The 14,688-nt window shown below is 30.6% G+C and overlaps 1 protein-coding gene across 1 annotated transcript in view; it reads right to left on the bottom strand.

Moving 5' to 3' along the window:
- The window catches only part of LOC132707276 (protein N-terminal asparagine amidohydrolase), a 31,401-nt gene extending 26,143 nt beyond the window's left edge, over positions 1-5,258 (bottom strand). Inside the window, exon 1 of the mRNA XM_060679066.1 lies at positions 5,131-5,258. The gene's annotated coding sequence lies outside the window, so the exon portion shown is untranslated. The remainder of the gene's footprint in view (positions 1-5,130) is intronic.
- Between the last annotated feature and the right edge of the window lie 9,430 nt (positions 5,259-14,688).

Genomic DNA, 14,688 nt, shown 5'->3' with positions numbered 1-14,688 from the left:
AATCAAACCTTCTTTAGAGATATAAATCTATCCATTAAATTCAAAATAATTTTGGTCTAAAGATATTATTAAGCAATCTAATAAATCCTGTTTCAATAATGGGTTTACCCGTTTCTGAGTGAAGGTGAAATCTACTAAATCTAACTCATCCATAGGTGGAATACTGGGAAATAGGTTTTGTACATCAATAGTGTTACGTTAGAAGGGATTTTGATATCTTTAATTTTGTTGATTAATTCAAAAGAATTTTGTATTGCAAATTTTGGTTTAAAATCTGTGAGGAACTTTAAAATATTTACTAGAGACTGGTCTAATTTGCATATCTTTTTTATGTAATTTAACTAAAGAATATATTTTCGGCGGTTGTGGATTCATAGTTGGAGTTAGTTACTTCCTTGACTTGTCTTTGATATAACTCGGTAGGATCGTGCTTGATGCATTGGAAAAGTTCTGGTTTAAGAAAATTGTTAGTTTTTGAAATATATTCTGAGAGATCGATAGCTATGACTATCTTCCCTTTACGGAATTGTACTATTGACGAATGAGCTGCGTGTATCTAGGCTATAGAAGATTGACACAATTGAGAAAAACATCTAATGTGATACGATCACATTTGGCATTTGAAGGTAGGAAAAAAAGAAGCTGTAACGTCGTAGTGGATGAAGCAATGGACGCTTGAGACTTACAACCTAATAGCGGCTGAGGCTGTAAAACACCAGCAAGGCAGACAGATAAATAGAAAGGATCTAAACCCACCCTGATCCACAACAAAGTCCACAACTTTAAGCCGATTTGTTACAATCTCGTTCTTGGGGATTGCATTCAAAGTTCAGTGCGGTTGAGTTGATATAACTGGTAATGTGGAGACGTAAATTACAGCTTACTTAAGCTGTTGTAGAATAGCGGGTAGTGTTGATTTCGATCAAAGCCAAGGTCATTCTGAAAATAATTTTCCATATATAATAATATAATAAGAATGTGTGTTTTAGGGCGCAGCGAGCAAAAGAAATAAATTAAAACAATGGACAATAATACTGTTAAAAACCTGTATTAATGTATTGGTAAGTTTAAATTAATAGGACATGCTAAGAGTATGACCTGCACACTGTTTTCCTCTCTGAAGAATCCTGAAACATATTGGTCATCAGACACTGATTGATGCAGGAGACATCTCGTTCAGTTTTTTTTTTGGACCAATATGCTTTAGTTTTAAAAAATAAAACACAGAGTTCTAATGAAAGACTACAAAATTTGATATCTGCATATGCAATTAAATACAAAACAAGAACAATGTAATGCCCCAACATACGCGTAAACTACTAATTGTTCTAATTGTTATTCAACTGGATAATTAGTGACGTTTTTCTTAAAGGGATTTATGATATAGTTCGCAAATAATAATGAAATTTTTCGCGATACAATTTAAAATAATCGACAAAAATGCACGCTCGGAGTTCTGAACTACCCCTGGGCAAATCGTGGCCAATAATTACCATTCTAAACCTAAGAGCTATATTTAGCAAATTAATGAATAAAAAATAAAAATCAATGCAAAAAAAGTACTTATCACGTCCAGACCAGATAGAATGTTACGAGGAGACAGTACGGGCGCAGTTTCTAACGATTTAGTCACCAGTGCGATAAATGAAATAAATCCAGTTGAGCATAGAGCCTCGGTAATAATTGCAACCAATTTACCAGTAAACGTGTGCTTAAGTGGATGACGGCAATAATTTCACTGAATTTTAATGAGCCTTCATAAAGCAAGAAGAATTCTTAGGATACGAGTCGTTTGCTCGAATAACTATTTTTAACGCCAACGACAAAGCACTCGTTGTTATACAGGGTATACAGAAGTGCACGGAAATTAAAGGTGTTAAAATAAAAACTTGCAGAATTTAAAATACAAAATTTTTTTCCGGCGGGCTGATTAATTAATTTTAAGACAAAAAGATCGTATAAATGTGGATCTGCAAGGCCTTCCCATAGTCCCGAAATAGGTTGAAAGAAAGTTTTTTAAATTTTGGCATGTTGAATCAGATCGGAAAATTATTAATTTTGGCAAGGGCCGTAAATTTTGAAGGGTACAGGTATACTTCGACCAGAATTATAGTGCTTTTACGACGAGCCTGTCATTAACTACTGTTTGTTACTCTAAATTGTAAACAATCAAAACAATTTGTTTAGTACAATAATAAAAACAAGAATAACTTTTTTGTGGGTTGACTTTTGCACTTTTTTCTTATAAAATCCGAATATTTTCTTTCTGCAGTTTATTGATATCAGCGTCACAATTAAACCGATATGGTGGTTGCTGCACTGTTCAGGCCACAGATCTTTTATCACAAACCCATTAGAATTTAAGCAGTTGCGAACATCTCATACCATAGAATAACTTTGAAATACCTCGTAACAAATAAATAACAAAAATACTATCAATATCAACACTAATTTCAGACGGTAATAAAATGTTCTAGAAATTGTTTCTTTAGTATTTGATGTTTATTAAAAATTATTTTGAAAACCACAACTACTAAAAAAAACACCAAAGAGAAAAAAGGTCTCAGGTTGAAAAAATAAAAATGTAATTTTTAAAATAAAGTTTCTTTACGTGTGATATCTTTGACTCACTCTGTATAATGTATTTCTCTGTTTAATCTTGCACATCCGGTTTGTTTGTTATTTATTTTTATTCTAATAACTTGAAGTAAATAGAGAACAGTGAACTTTGACATACATATATTTACATTCGGTTCTGCTAGGTACTGATATCTCGTATCTTGTCTCCGCGTTAGTCTTGACGTTTAGTATTCTGATACATGAACGATTTGGTTGGCAACTAACAGCATTCGGATTTAAATTATCACCTTAACTGAACTTAGGCCCAACTTAAAACTTTACCCCATCAAAATTAGGAAACTATATTGCCGTTTTTTTATCGTATTTTGTAAATATTCATATAGGAAGCTAAGGGAAAAATACTCCGCTTAGGAAAACACCTAAAAACGAATTGAACACTTTAAAACAACACGATATTCTTGTAAAAGTCTTATTTATCGTATCAAACTGCAAAACTAGAAGATCTATAAATGTAAAAAAAAACTTTCTAGTGTAAAGTTAATATCTAACGTGGCCTAATAGTATTAAGAAGTCTGTGTGTAAAAGAGTGAAACGCGGTCATTTTGTGTGTATAAGGGTGATTTGGGCTGTTATGTATGACTGTGTCCGTGTGTGAAGGTTTATTAACAAAGAACTTAATATCACTAAACAAATTGCACTAAAAAACGGCTACAATCCGTCCATTATGGATAAAATTATAAATAAAAAACAAATCCAGACAACTGTAAGCTCTATTTATCCGAAACCTAATACAGGACACCATTACCATTACATACATAGGAGAACGCAGTGAAAAAGTTTCAAAACATTTGTCAAAATGTATAGGAAATGAATAGGAAAATTTTCACTGTTTTGTATGTAATTTCTAAGAATGTAGTAGGTTAAAGAAAAACATTTTTTAGTATTTTCTCTTGGTTCTATAAAAACGTTTTCAATGGAGTTGTTAATTTGCCTAGACTTTTGCTTTCAACCGTAGGGGAGGGTGGGAGAAGGCCGTTCACTTGAGCGTTTTATTATTTTTTTGGCTTTTGGCGATTTATAGAATGCTCTCTTTTATATCTAAATATATCTGCCTTGCTGACTATCAATATGGATTCATAAAAAATAGCAGTTCCCTGAGCGCTACCATGGATCTTGTAAATCGATTAATGTCCGACTTAGATGCAAAGCCAAGCGAACTTATTTACTGGATAGAAAACAACATGTTCAAATAAAATATGTTAAAAGTGAAATGCAATCAAGTGTATGTGGCGTTCCGCAAGGTTCAGTTCTAGGACCATTGTTGTCCTCGTTATTTGCGGTGTACGGGCAGTGGGTAATAAATTAAAAATAATTATTGATAAAACAAAATACATGTTGTTCAAGCAAAAAAAACGAAGTAATACAGATGCCAAGATCAAGTATTAAGAATATAAATATGGAACGTGTTAAGCGAATTAAATATTTAGGCCTACTGATCGACGATAGTTTAAACTGGGCTGAGCATATTAATTTTATATCAAATAAAACTTACCCAATGGTCATATAAAAGCCGAAATTATCTGATTTACTGTAGTAAAATGGATATTTACAATTTTTATTTTGTATGACATAAGGAAATACCTAATTCCAATATTCCATTCTTAAAAATGTTATATAATTATTATGGTTGCATAGAGAATAGGACATTTATAAACTAGGCAAATTGCTTAAACTACAACAATGTAAATTTATGTATAAGGTGATGATAAATAAAATAAAAAAATCTAACATGACAATTAAATTTAATGTGACACCAGATCTCATAATGATATTTACAATTTTAATATCAGAGCTAATAAAGGACTTGCCAATCCAAGCAGCATGTACTTATAATAAGAAGCTTCCAGACAATTGAAAAGAAATATAGATAAATATATTAAATTTGTAAAACAGTTAAAAATTCAATATAGGTACTCTACAATATGTATGTGTAATAGTAATAAGATTAAGTAATGGGTTGTATACTTAACTTTTTTTTTTAATTTATTTTTTTTATAAATTTATTCTTTGTATCCTTGGGACCAGTGCTTTACGCACTGCTTAAATAATTCTCAATTAATTTTTTGTAGTTAGTTAATTAAATAAAATGTATGATTTTTCAAAAAAAAACTATTTTTTATATAGACTAAAAAAAATGTTATAGGCATTTTCGAAAACTCTGGCTTTAGGCTAAATCCATAGTATTCTCCAAGAAATAACACTTTCAATGAATTTATTATGATTCGGTTATAATAATATGTGATAGCGCTTACCACTGACGTTACGCTAAAAATGTACAAATAACCAGAATTTATTTGTTAATTTTTGAGGTGGGCCCCCTTGCCCCACCCATCCCTATATCGCAATTTAATATAAGACAAAATCTGGTCACTAATAAGAATTGCTTTTCCCAAAGAGCTGGTAATTTGATTCGAAATTTTGCATCCTTTATTACAAGGCCTTAATATGCGGAATTCTTAAAACAACAATGTTCGTTTTCGCTCAACTTACCCACATAAAAACGTTAAGTCAACGATATCACAGTAACCTGGACAAAAAATAAAATGTAAGCACTGACGGAATAGCGCGTGTGACGACCTTTAGGACGGCGAATTGCTGCACTCCACCCGCCGAGCGATAGAGAAGGACTAAATGGACTTAACTGAGCCGAGGTGTGGCGAACCACGACGCTGGTCACTCGCTTGGTTTGGGGAATAACAGCGTACAAGCAACAAGTTTCAACGGCCAAATGTTCAGAATGTTCGATTTCATCCGTATTGCCAAACGAACGATTTGGTTAGTTTTGGTTAGTTGCCAAACGAACGATTTGGTTTCCAAAAAAAAAGCAGTACCTTAGGAGCCTCAAGAGACCTGCCGGGCCCATATCAGGAGAACTTAAAAATACAATTAACAATATTCATCGATTCGCAAAAAATATTCGACACAGTCGATATTGATATAATACTTCATAAATTACAAAGAGTGGGCTTCAGCAATATATTTCCATTTCGCTGACAATACAGTACTAGCCCTGTCAGCAACAAATAAAAAAGAACTGGAAAATGCCCAAATGAAGACTTAAATAGTCATTATGTATGATTGTATTACAATAAATTATCGATAATACAAATTCACAAATGGTATGTATGATCATCAAACAAAAAAATAAATAAATCTGTGATATAAAATTGTTCCTCAACAATATTAAACTGAAAGAAGTACAACATTATAAAAATACAAAAATAAAAATAAAAAGAATAACAAAAAACAAAGAGTTTTAGTTTATAAGAGTTTCATTACACTTCATATAAGGTACTTCATTTTCTGCTGGGGAGGTCTTCCCACCTATCTACGAAATCAATTACAGAGAACCCAAAACGAAGCAGTAAAATAAACCGACTTCGGAACTAATTTTTCAAAACCCTTTGTAGTACAAAGATCGCAATTATACAGGGTATTTTCTACTTAAATGTCAATAATTAAGGAGCGATTTTTGGGTCCATTTTATAGAGAAAGCTTTCGAGAAACGGTGTGGTAAATTTTTCAAAAATATGTGTAGTACCACTTTAGATATTTTAAAGAAGTTTGGCACACATGTACTATGTATCGAGAGGCATTAAGTATTTAGAGTACTACCTTTTTTTTAATACAGCAGTGACTATTTTGGCAGACATTGACGGTACGCCACTCTCAAAATAAGAATTATTCTCAACCACCAATCATTTCTAAAGAAATGTAATTTCTCACTGGGAAGATGACTTCTCCAGAGACAACTCCAAAAATATAAAATTTTGAGTTTACCATGTCTGTATATCTTAGATGTATATTTGTAGGTGTTCACTAGAAGCAGGAATAACTATGTAAATATCAGTAGGTCGAGCATTTCGTAAAAATCGCCAAAGAATGAAGCAGTAGTACCTGCAGAAATAAACAAATTGCGAATTAGAAACTAAAGAATTATTTAATTGAAAAATGTTATTAAAAAGTTGAAGAGCATTTATAATAATTTGGAATGTTAGATGGGGTTTGTTAGATGTTCTAGCTTTAAGTGTTCTCGTACTTTTTTGTGACAATTCATACTCGAATTTTAAATTTATCTTATGGAAATAAACTGAACTGAACTGAGCTGTAGTGAAGTGAACTGAATTGGCCAGGGAGATGATGGATGGTGGAACAATATAGAAATGACACCTACTGTTCACTGTCGTTTGAATATTTTTTTAAAAAAGGTCGCAAATAATGTCCTATAATAAAGTTATTAACATAAGAGTTCTTTAATTTTATTTTATTTCTAAAAATGGAACTATATTTGTTATATTGCTGAAAAATATCCAAATAAAAAAACTACAAGTGACGAATAATTTTAAGGCCGTATAGGCACAAGGTCATCTTTTTTTATTAGCTTTTAATATATATACATACATACATATATATATATATATATATATATATATATATATATATATATATATATATATATATATATATATATATATATATATATATATATATATATATATATATATATATATATACACGAAAATAATTTTTTATTTTTAATTCGTAAACCCGACCTGTGCAGACCAAAATAAGAATATATTGAATTTTGGTTGCGCCCGCCATTTTGAGCAATACATGTTATGCAGACTATTTCTCCTTGGATTATGTGCCGCAATTCATTGTCTAGGTTATTCCATAAGAAATGGTCATGTCTGCACCCCAAGATGACCGTTTTCTTGGTAACACGAATTAATATTTCAATTACATTCATGGCACTTGGTTCTCAATCAACTCCTGGATGTCGTTGCTTAAGGGCAAATGACTCATCAAACTCTGACTCGTTTTATGTTTTCACCCCTTCTATTTTTTTCCTCTTTTCACTTTTTTCTCATAGAGAAGTCCCCCCCTTTTCTAATGCTAAATACAATACAAATATAAAAACCATTTTTTCATTTAGATATTTAATGTAAGTTCTTGCATTTATCTATTATTATTAAAATATCATCACAGACCACTAAAATAGATGCTCTTTTACATGAAATTATTTTAAAATTTATAAAATAATATAGACAATTTAGACCCGCAAACCTCACTCCCGAAATAACATTACCAATATGTCAAGAAGGGTAAGACTTTATAGGATATTGTATATGAAATATATCTAGAAAGTTCTAGGGAATTGAAAAATATGTTAACATACATTTAGAAAAGAAAAGTTGCTTGTCCGCGAATATAGAAACATCCTGTATATAAACCAGTGGAATATTTTAAGAGTATACATTTTTTAAACATACTTACTAAATATTTTTGAAAGTTAAATAATAGTTAAATTTTTGAAGGTGTATTATGTAAAATATTTAAGTAATTCTAATTATTTATCATTAATTTGATTGCAAAATTATTTCTCTTTACCGAGTACCGATAGCGCCACCATTTTTAACCGCACATGTACATTATATTCAACAAATATTAATGTATTATTTTATACTGTTTATTTAATTCCTGTTCAGCAATTAAATAAAATTTACAAAATAAAAAGCTAGGCCATCAACGTGGCAAATTGCAAAAATGTTTTTTGATCGCGCCTGGTAGATTGCCGGTCATCATCCTGGCGCGGAACATCGGCGATCGTTTAAAAGAATGCATTTCTGGCTGACATCGAATAGCAGTACCGTAACTCCTATAGGTAATCACCTATGAGAGCTGGAAAAATGGTCGGCACGAAGTTACGCTGTTGGATCCTCCTAGCTCATCTGCGGGAACTTTTAATAACCAATTATCTGGCCCGTAATTAGTTCCTGGTTTACAAGAAATTGCCGATGTTGGTTTTCATTCTGAGCAGTGTTGACCGTAAAGGCCCCTTTTAATGCGACGTGATTTTTAATTTTGAAAAGTAAAAAAAGAGCACCGACGAGTATTACTCAGTATAAACAAATAAATGCGTATTTTATTATTCAGCATTATGCGCAGCCACAGTTTTGAGTGTTGCGAAGTATAAAGTAGTATTGTGCCTCCGTGAAAAGGGAACAGATTAATATTAGGCCACGTTGCGATAGGAGATTTTTAAAAGATTAAAAAAACTGTTTGCGTATGGATAACGAAGCATGGGGAACACTCCAAATTAAAAAACAGGAAACTATTGACTAGTTAAACCATAAAAAATATTCAAGTTGAACTCAAATTTGATAAAGAAAGAGCTATTACTTAAAGATTTGTAGCAAGGCAACATGACATTAAAAAAAAAGTTTAAGCTGCTTTTTGATCACATATATATATATATATATATATATATATATATATATATATATATATATATATATATATATATATATATATATATATATATATATATATATATATATATATATATATATATATATATATATATATACATATTTTTTATATGACGTTTACAAAAAATAAATAATAACGATAATAATAATAATAATAACAATAATTATGATAATAATAATATTAATAGTCTTTATTTAAATTATAAGTAAAAAATTGTTTTGCTTTTGCACTTTCCGTCCCCAGAATGGATTAACTACTGAATAATACTGCATTTGCGCCAGTTTTCCAAAAAGTAGCTTCATCCAAAGTTCTTGGTGTAGTTTGACCTGAAAGGGGTGACATTTGTGCTTTCTAGTGACTTTCTTAGCCTTGCAATATCTTTCTACTAACAAAGTATTTTTTCCACCTCACCCAGTATATAAATCATACCAATTAATGCAGCTTTAATAAAATGTATACCTAGTTTTTTTTTAATTTTTGATTTACTGACTCCGCAATAAATTTTGTTGTCAGGTAATGGCCTACTAATGTTAGGCAATAGTCTTATAAAGAAAGAAGGAATAAATATAGGAAAAGTCAAAATGAATCGCAAAGTAATAAAAACCTTTCTTCTTGTAAGATCTTTCAGAAACAATAATAATTTGTGCGACATTTTTCAATGTAAATTAAGCCAGCGCTAATAACGAATACGCATTACCTACCTTTAAAAACAAACTAACTGAAGTAACTGTAACTGCAAAAGTTAGGTATTGTTATGAATAAAAAAATTTGAAGAATTTTAAAAGGAATTCAAAACAAAATTTGAAAGTAGGGTTTCCCATTTATATTTATTCGTCTCGCTTTTTTAGGACACCCTGTATACTTTAGCACCAGCTTGAATTTTCGCCACCGTCAATATATAAATACAAGTGCTAAAAGTTGCAGCAACTCAAATTAATTCTGGATTTGTGTTGACAACAGAGTGACAACAAAGTGTAAGAATTTCATGGCCTACTTGTTTAAATATTATTGTGATCGGGATATTCGAGATCAAAAAAGGTATGGTTTTATATATATATATATATATATATATATATATATATATATATATATATATATATATATATATATATATATATATATATATTCAGATGACAATTGTTCCGACAATACCGTATGGATGTCAAATCTAATATTTACCTGCTTCTATATATACTGAAAAATGACAATAAAACTTTAATTAATGTTGTTGTGAGAATTTAAGTTTAATAATGGAGAGGTACTTAAATCTAATTGATCGTTAAGGGATACAATCGAATTTCTCATTTTCTTAATCTTCAGGGCTTCCAATAAATTTAATTTTCTACTTTTTGTGGCTTTTTTCTGTGTTTAAGTGTGTAATATTTACAAACTACCTGTCAAATGACAATAAAACCTTAATTAATGTTGTGAGAAAGTAAGTTTAATTTAATTGATCGTTAAACAAGATATTTGAATGTCTCATTTTTTCAAATGTTTTGAAACTTTTTCACTGGGTTTCCTATGTATGTAATTGTTTTAAATTGTTGGCCACTCTTAACAGAAAATTAGAACAAAGAACTTAATATCATTAACCAAACTGCACTGAGCCACGGCCACAGTTCGTCCATTATCGATACAATTATAAATAAAAAACAGATCCAGACAACAGTAAACTCTATTTATCCGAAACCTAACACAGAACACGAACAATTTAAAACAATTACATACAAAGACAACGCAGTGAAAAAGTTCCAAAACATTTGTCAAAATGTGGTTTAAAAATAGCTTTCAGAACTAACAACACAATAGGAAAATTTTCAAATAACAATAAAACGAAATGTCCAAAATCTCAAAAATCAGGTGTCTACAGGTTGAAATGCGGATCATGTCCTAAAATGTATATTTGACACATAGGTAGATCATTCAAGAAACACATTAACGAACATAAAAGAGCGTTTAAAAACAATAGTCTAGATTCTAATTATGCTACACACTTAAACACAGAAAAACACATTTTTTACGACAATTTTGATGTTTTACATGCAGCCTCAAAAAGTAGAAAATTAAATTTATTTGAAGCCATGTTTATAACCTCTATTTTGAAAAATGTTTGAATTATATACAGGTTGTGTGGTATGTACGTAAAAAATCCAAAAGACCTTAAAAATTTCCGTTTGTGTGGGTAAATTAATGTCGATAATGGATAAATTATTATAGATTTGACTGAAACAATTCCGGGACACATATTTTATAACCTGTTTAATTTTATTAAATGTTCTTATTACAATATAATCGAGACTCGTCCTTATATTTTCGCTGTTCTGCGCGAACCTCGTACAACTCTGTAAACTTCCGATGAATGCGATGCATATACTCGCATCTGAATATCATAAGAAGAGTCTAAAAGGTGGCCCGAGGCCCCATCGGATGAGAAATTCTCCGCTACACGCTTGGATTGGCCTGTTATTTATTAAAAGGTATTTTCAGAAGTTTCTCACATGGGCTGCCATCCTCGCGTCTTCGTGAATATTTTTATTTGTCTGCTCGTATCTCGTGAATATTTCCCCACTAGTTGTTAACTTAGTTCTATGTATATGCTAAGCGGTGACAAAAATTACAAAGAAATACTTAGTATTGGAATTAGGCTTTAATATCGGTTTCTGTCTACTCCTTGCTTTACAATGGAGAAAATTTTATTTATGGTAGGATTTGTATGTTTCGGTTAATGGTAACAATGTTAATTAACAAACAAAATTTTAGAGACAAAAATAAATAACACAAACAGCAATAATAACAAATTAATAAAAACATTTTATACCATTCATGTAAGAAATCAAAAAGTGACTTAGAAAGCTATTTTAATTTTTTGACTGGGTATATGTCACATATAATCACTTATCCAGGTGGCGTCATCGATATACGGGGATCACTTTACTCCTTTAACGTACAGGAGAGGTGGTAAACGCTTGAAAATGTAGGCAGGCGGGCAGGCAAGGTAGGTAGGTAGGGTAGATAGTTTTTTGTAATAGTTTTCTGGATATTCTAGTTGTCGTTTTTTTTTTCTTTTTTTTTTACTTATTTCATTTTTTGACCAGACCGATAGAAATTTATAAAATATTTCACATTGCTGACTTCTCAATAATATTATTCTGTCCGTAATATGTTAAACTTTTTTTCAGTTTGAAATATTGGTATTTTTCTTGCAAAATTTTCATAGCTTTTAAAAGTCAAAATTTGTGAAAATCTTTTCATCTTGAACAGAGAAGAATTTTTCGTTGATATTGGTGCGTTTTTGGGCTGTATTTCTAATAAGTCACACAGCAGATAATTAATCGTCAGCGGTAGTCAAAACAATATGGCAAGTTACAGAGCGACCTGGGAGGAAACAATTATCAATATCGGCTTTTAAAAAGAATTTAAAGAAAAGAATTTTAGGTTCCATATTGTTTGTTTTTTGTGTTTAAATGATATATTTTTTTTAATTTTAATTCAATAAACTATACTTTTTAGCGTTAGTGTAGTTAGACAGCCTTTTATTTCAGTATGTTAATTGGTATACCGTCACAAGAGTCGTTTAAGGGCTTCAAAGCTCAGAGCAAATAGATCAAGATGCGAAGTTAGAAGAGTAGTTTGAATGATATCTAGATACAGAGAACGTTTGCCTGTATCGAAGAATGTAGGGAGTACAATTAAAGTATATTTTTTCTAAAACTAAGGGACATTCAATCAATCAATCTATTTTATAAAGAAATAATAAATTAAAAGTTGTTCTACGATTTTCCAAAGACTGCATACAATAGAAATGAAGGTGAACTTTATAAGAAAAATCATAAAACACATACAAATTTTATTAATTCATTAATTCTCTTATACTAATTACTGTACAATTTAGAACTAATTTAGGTTCCACATTGAAATACAGTTTTTTTAAATTAGTAATAATTTTTATTGACTTACTAGATAATGGCCTTTAATTTTCTTGGTTATATTTTCTAATGCGTACAATTTTTTAAATAAATTCGCACTTTTTACAATCATATATTTGGGAGAAGAACCTTTCATCTGCAATTACTTGACCTGAGATGAAGAAATGAGCGTTCTGTATATAGGAAGCCCATCATGGACATTTTTTCCATTTACATTTTTCCTGTGCGATATCAAATATCTGAAAGTTATCTTTAGACTTTTAAAGCCATTTTGAGCCGCTTTTCACGCGCAAATTAAAAAAAAAAAATAGGTTGCATGATAAAAATATCTTGAAATTGCATCGTGTCTACAGAGCTTAAAGAACCAAATTACTTACAGAATTATACTGTCGCTATTGTTTAAACAATTTCTTTTCCGCGTCTTTTTTGCTGTGAAAAATCAAAATTTACGACCTGTCAGCGACCATGTTGGTTGCTGAGAGTAATAAGGTCTTATGGGTCGACAGGTAGAATTTGGAAACAGATACGCACGTCGAACGGACCTTCTCAAAATGTTTTTACATAGTTGCTTCATAAGTATCTGTACTACATTTCTATTAACTATAGGGAAATACCAATTGTATCAATATTAAACTCCCATTTTCCCATTTTCCCTACTTTAAACCATACCTGTCATTCTTTTGGGAATGTAATGGTGACAACTCAAGGGATAAATCAATATCGTTCATTTCTTTCTGACTTAAACCACATATTTAATATCTGGCTGAAGCCAAGCCGTCAGCTTAGGCAGAATTAGGACCCGTTTGTCTAAATTATAAGACACCAATTATAATTATAAACCCAGTTTGAATATATTTGCAATACTTTCTGATATCAAAAGTACACCTGATTGTCTTATACAGGGAAATTCACTGTTGAGGGATACTTTTAGCTTCCCCCGTATTTTAAAAGGAGCAACTTAACCTCACTTTATACCTACTTAATCCCAGTCGCAATCGCAAAAATTATATACGCGTTTTATCCATATTTGACTTGTGGTAATGGCTTATATAGTTAACGGAAAAACATGAAAATCAACTTTCGAAATTGATATTCAGAATTGATTTTGATTTGTGATTTTTCAAACTTTTTTGAAATGCATACGATAAAATAAAAAAAAAAAAAACGGTATTCACAATTTTATTTTTTGATCAACCTGGTATTTCAGTCGGGGAAATATTTAGATTTGCATACGTTAGTGTTGACATAAAATTGAAAACATATCACAAACAGTAAAACGATATACAATATTATAATACCATATTACAAAGTTTCGCAGATTTTAAAAATGGCCTAATATACAGAACTTTCTATTTTAAATAAGAAAGTTTCATCTTCTCCATAAAAATGCGAACATGCCGCATATACAGCAATATAATATGTTAAAAGTATGAATGAATAGTTACAAATTTAATGTCTCCGTTTTTTTTTAAATATTTTTTACATGTTCTGAGATAAGCTATGAAGGGGTCACCCGGTGAGATTAATATACAAGCGAATTTGTCAGTTAATAATTAAATTGTCTGAACGACTCTATAATTTAAAAATAAAAAAAAAACGTATAATACGGCGTCTGAAAAATATCTAAAACTGCGACAAAAAATTATCTCTAATAGTTTTAATGGGTTTCCGTCATCACTGAAGGCTATTCCCCCAACAAATTATCGGAAATATGCTTGGACCATTTTGATAAGAAGACGATAAGCGTGTGATTTTCAAAGGATGGTAAATAATACGGCTTTTAGTCGACGATAATACACACGCTACCCAAAACTTGTTGATTATTACTTATTAAAAATATGAATCGATA

Source organism: Cylas formicarius, unplaced genomic scaffold (genome assembly GCF_029955315.1).
Source record: "Cylas formicarius isolate icCylForm1 unplaced genomic scaffold, icCylForm1.1 PGA_scaffold_9__14_contigs__length_23061073, whole genome shotgun sequence".
NCBI classification, from domain to species: domain Eukaryota; kingdom Metazoa; phylum Arthropoda; class Insecta; order Coleoptera; family Brentidae; genus Cylas; species Cylas formicarius.
This window is presented reverse-complemented; position numbering and strand designations above follow the sequence as displayed.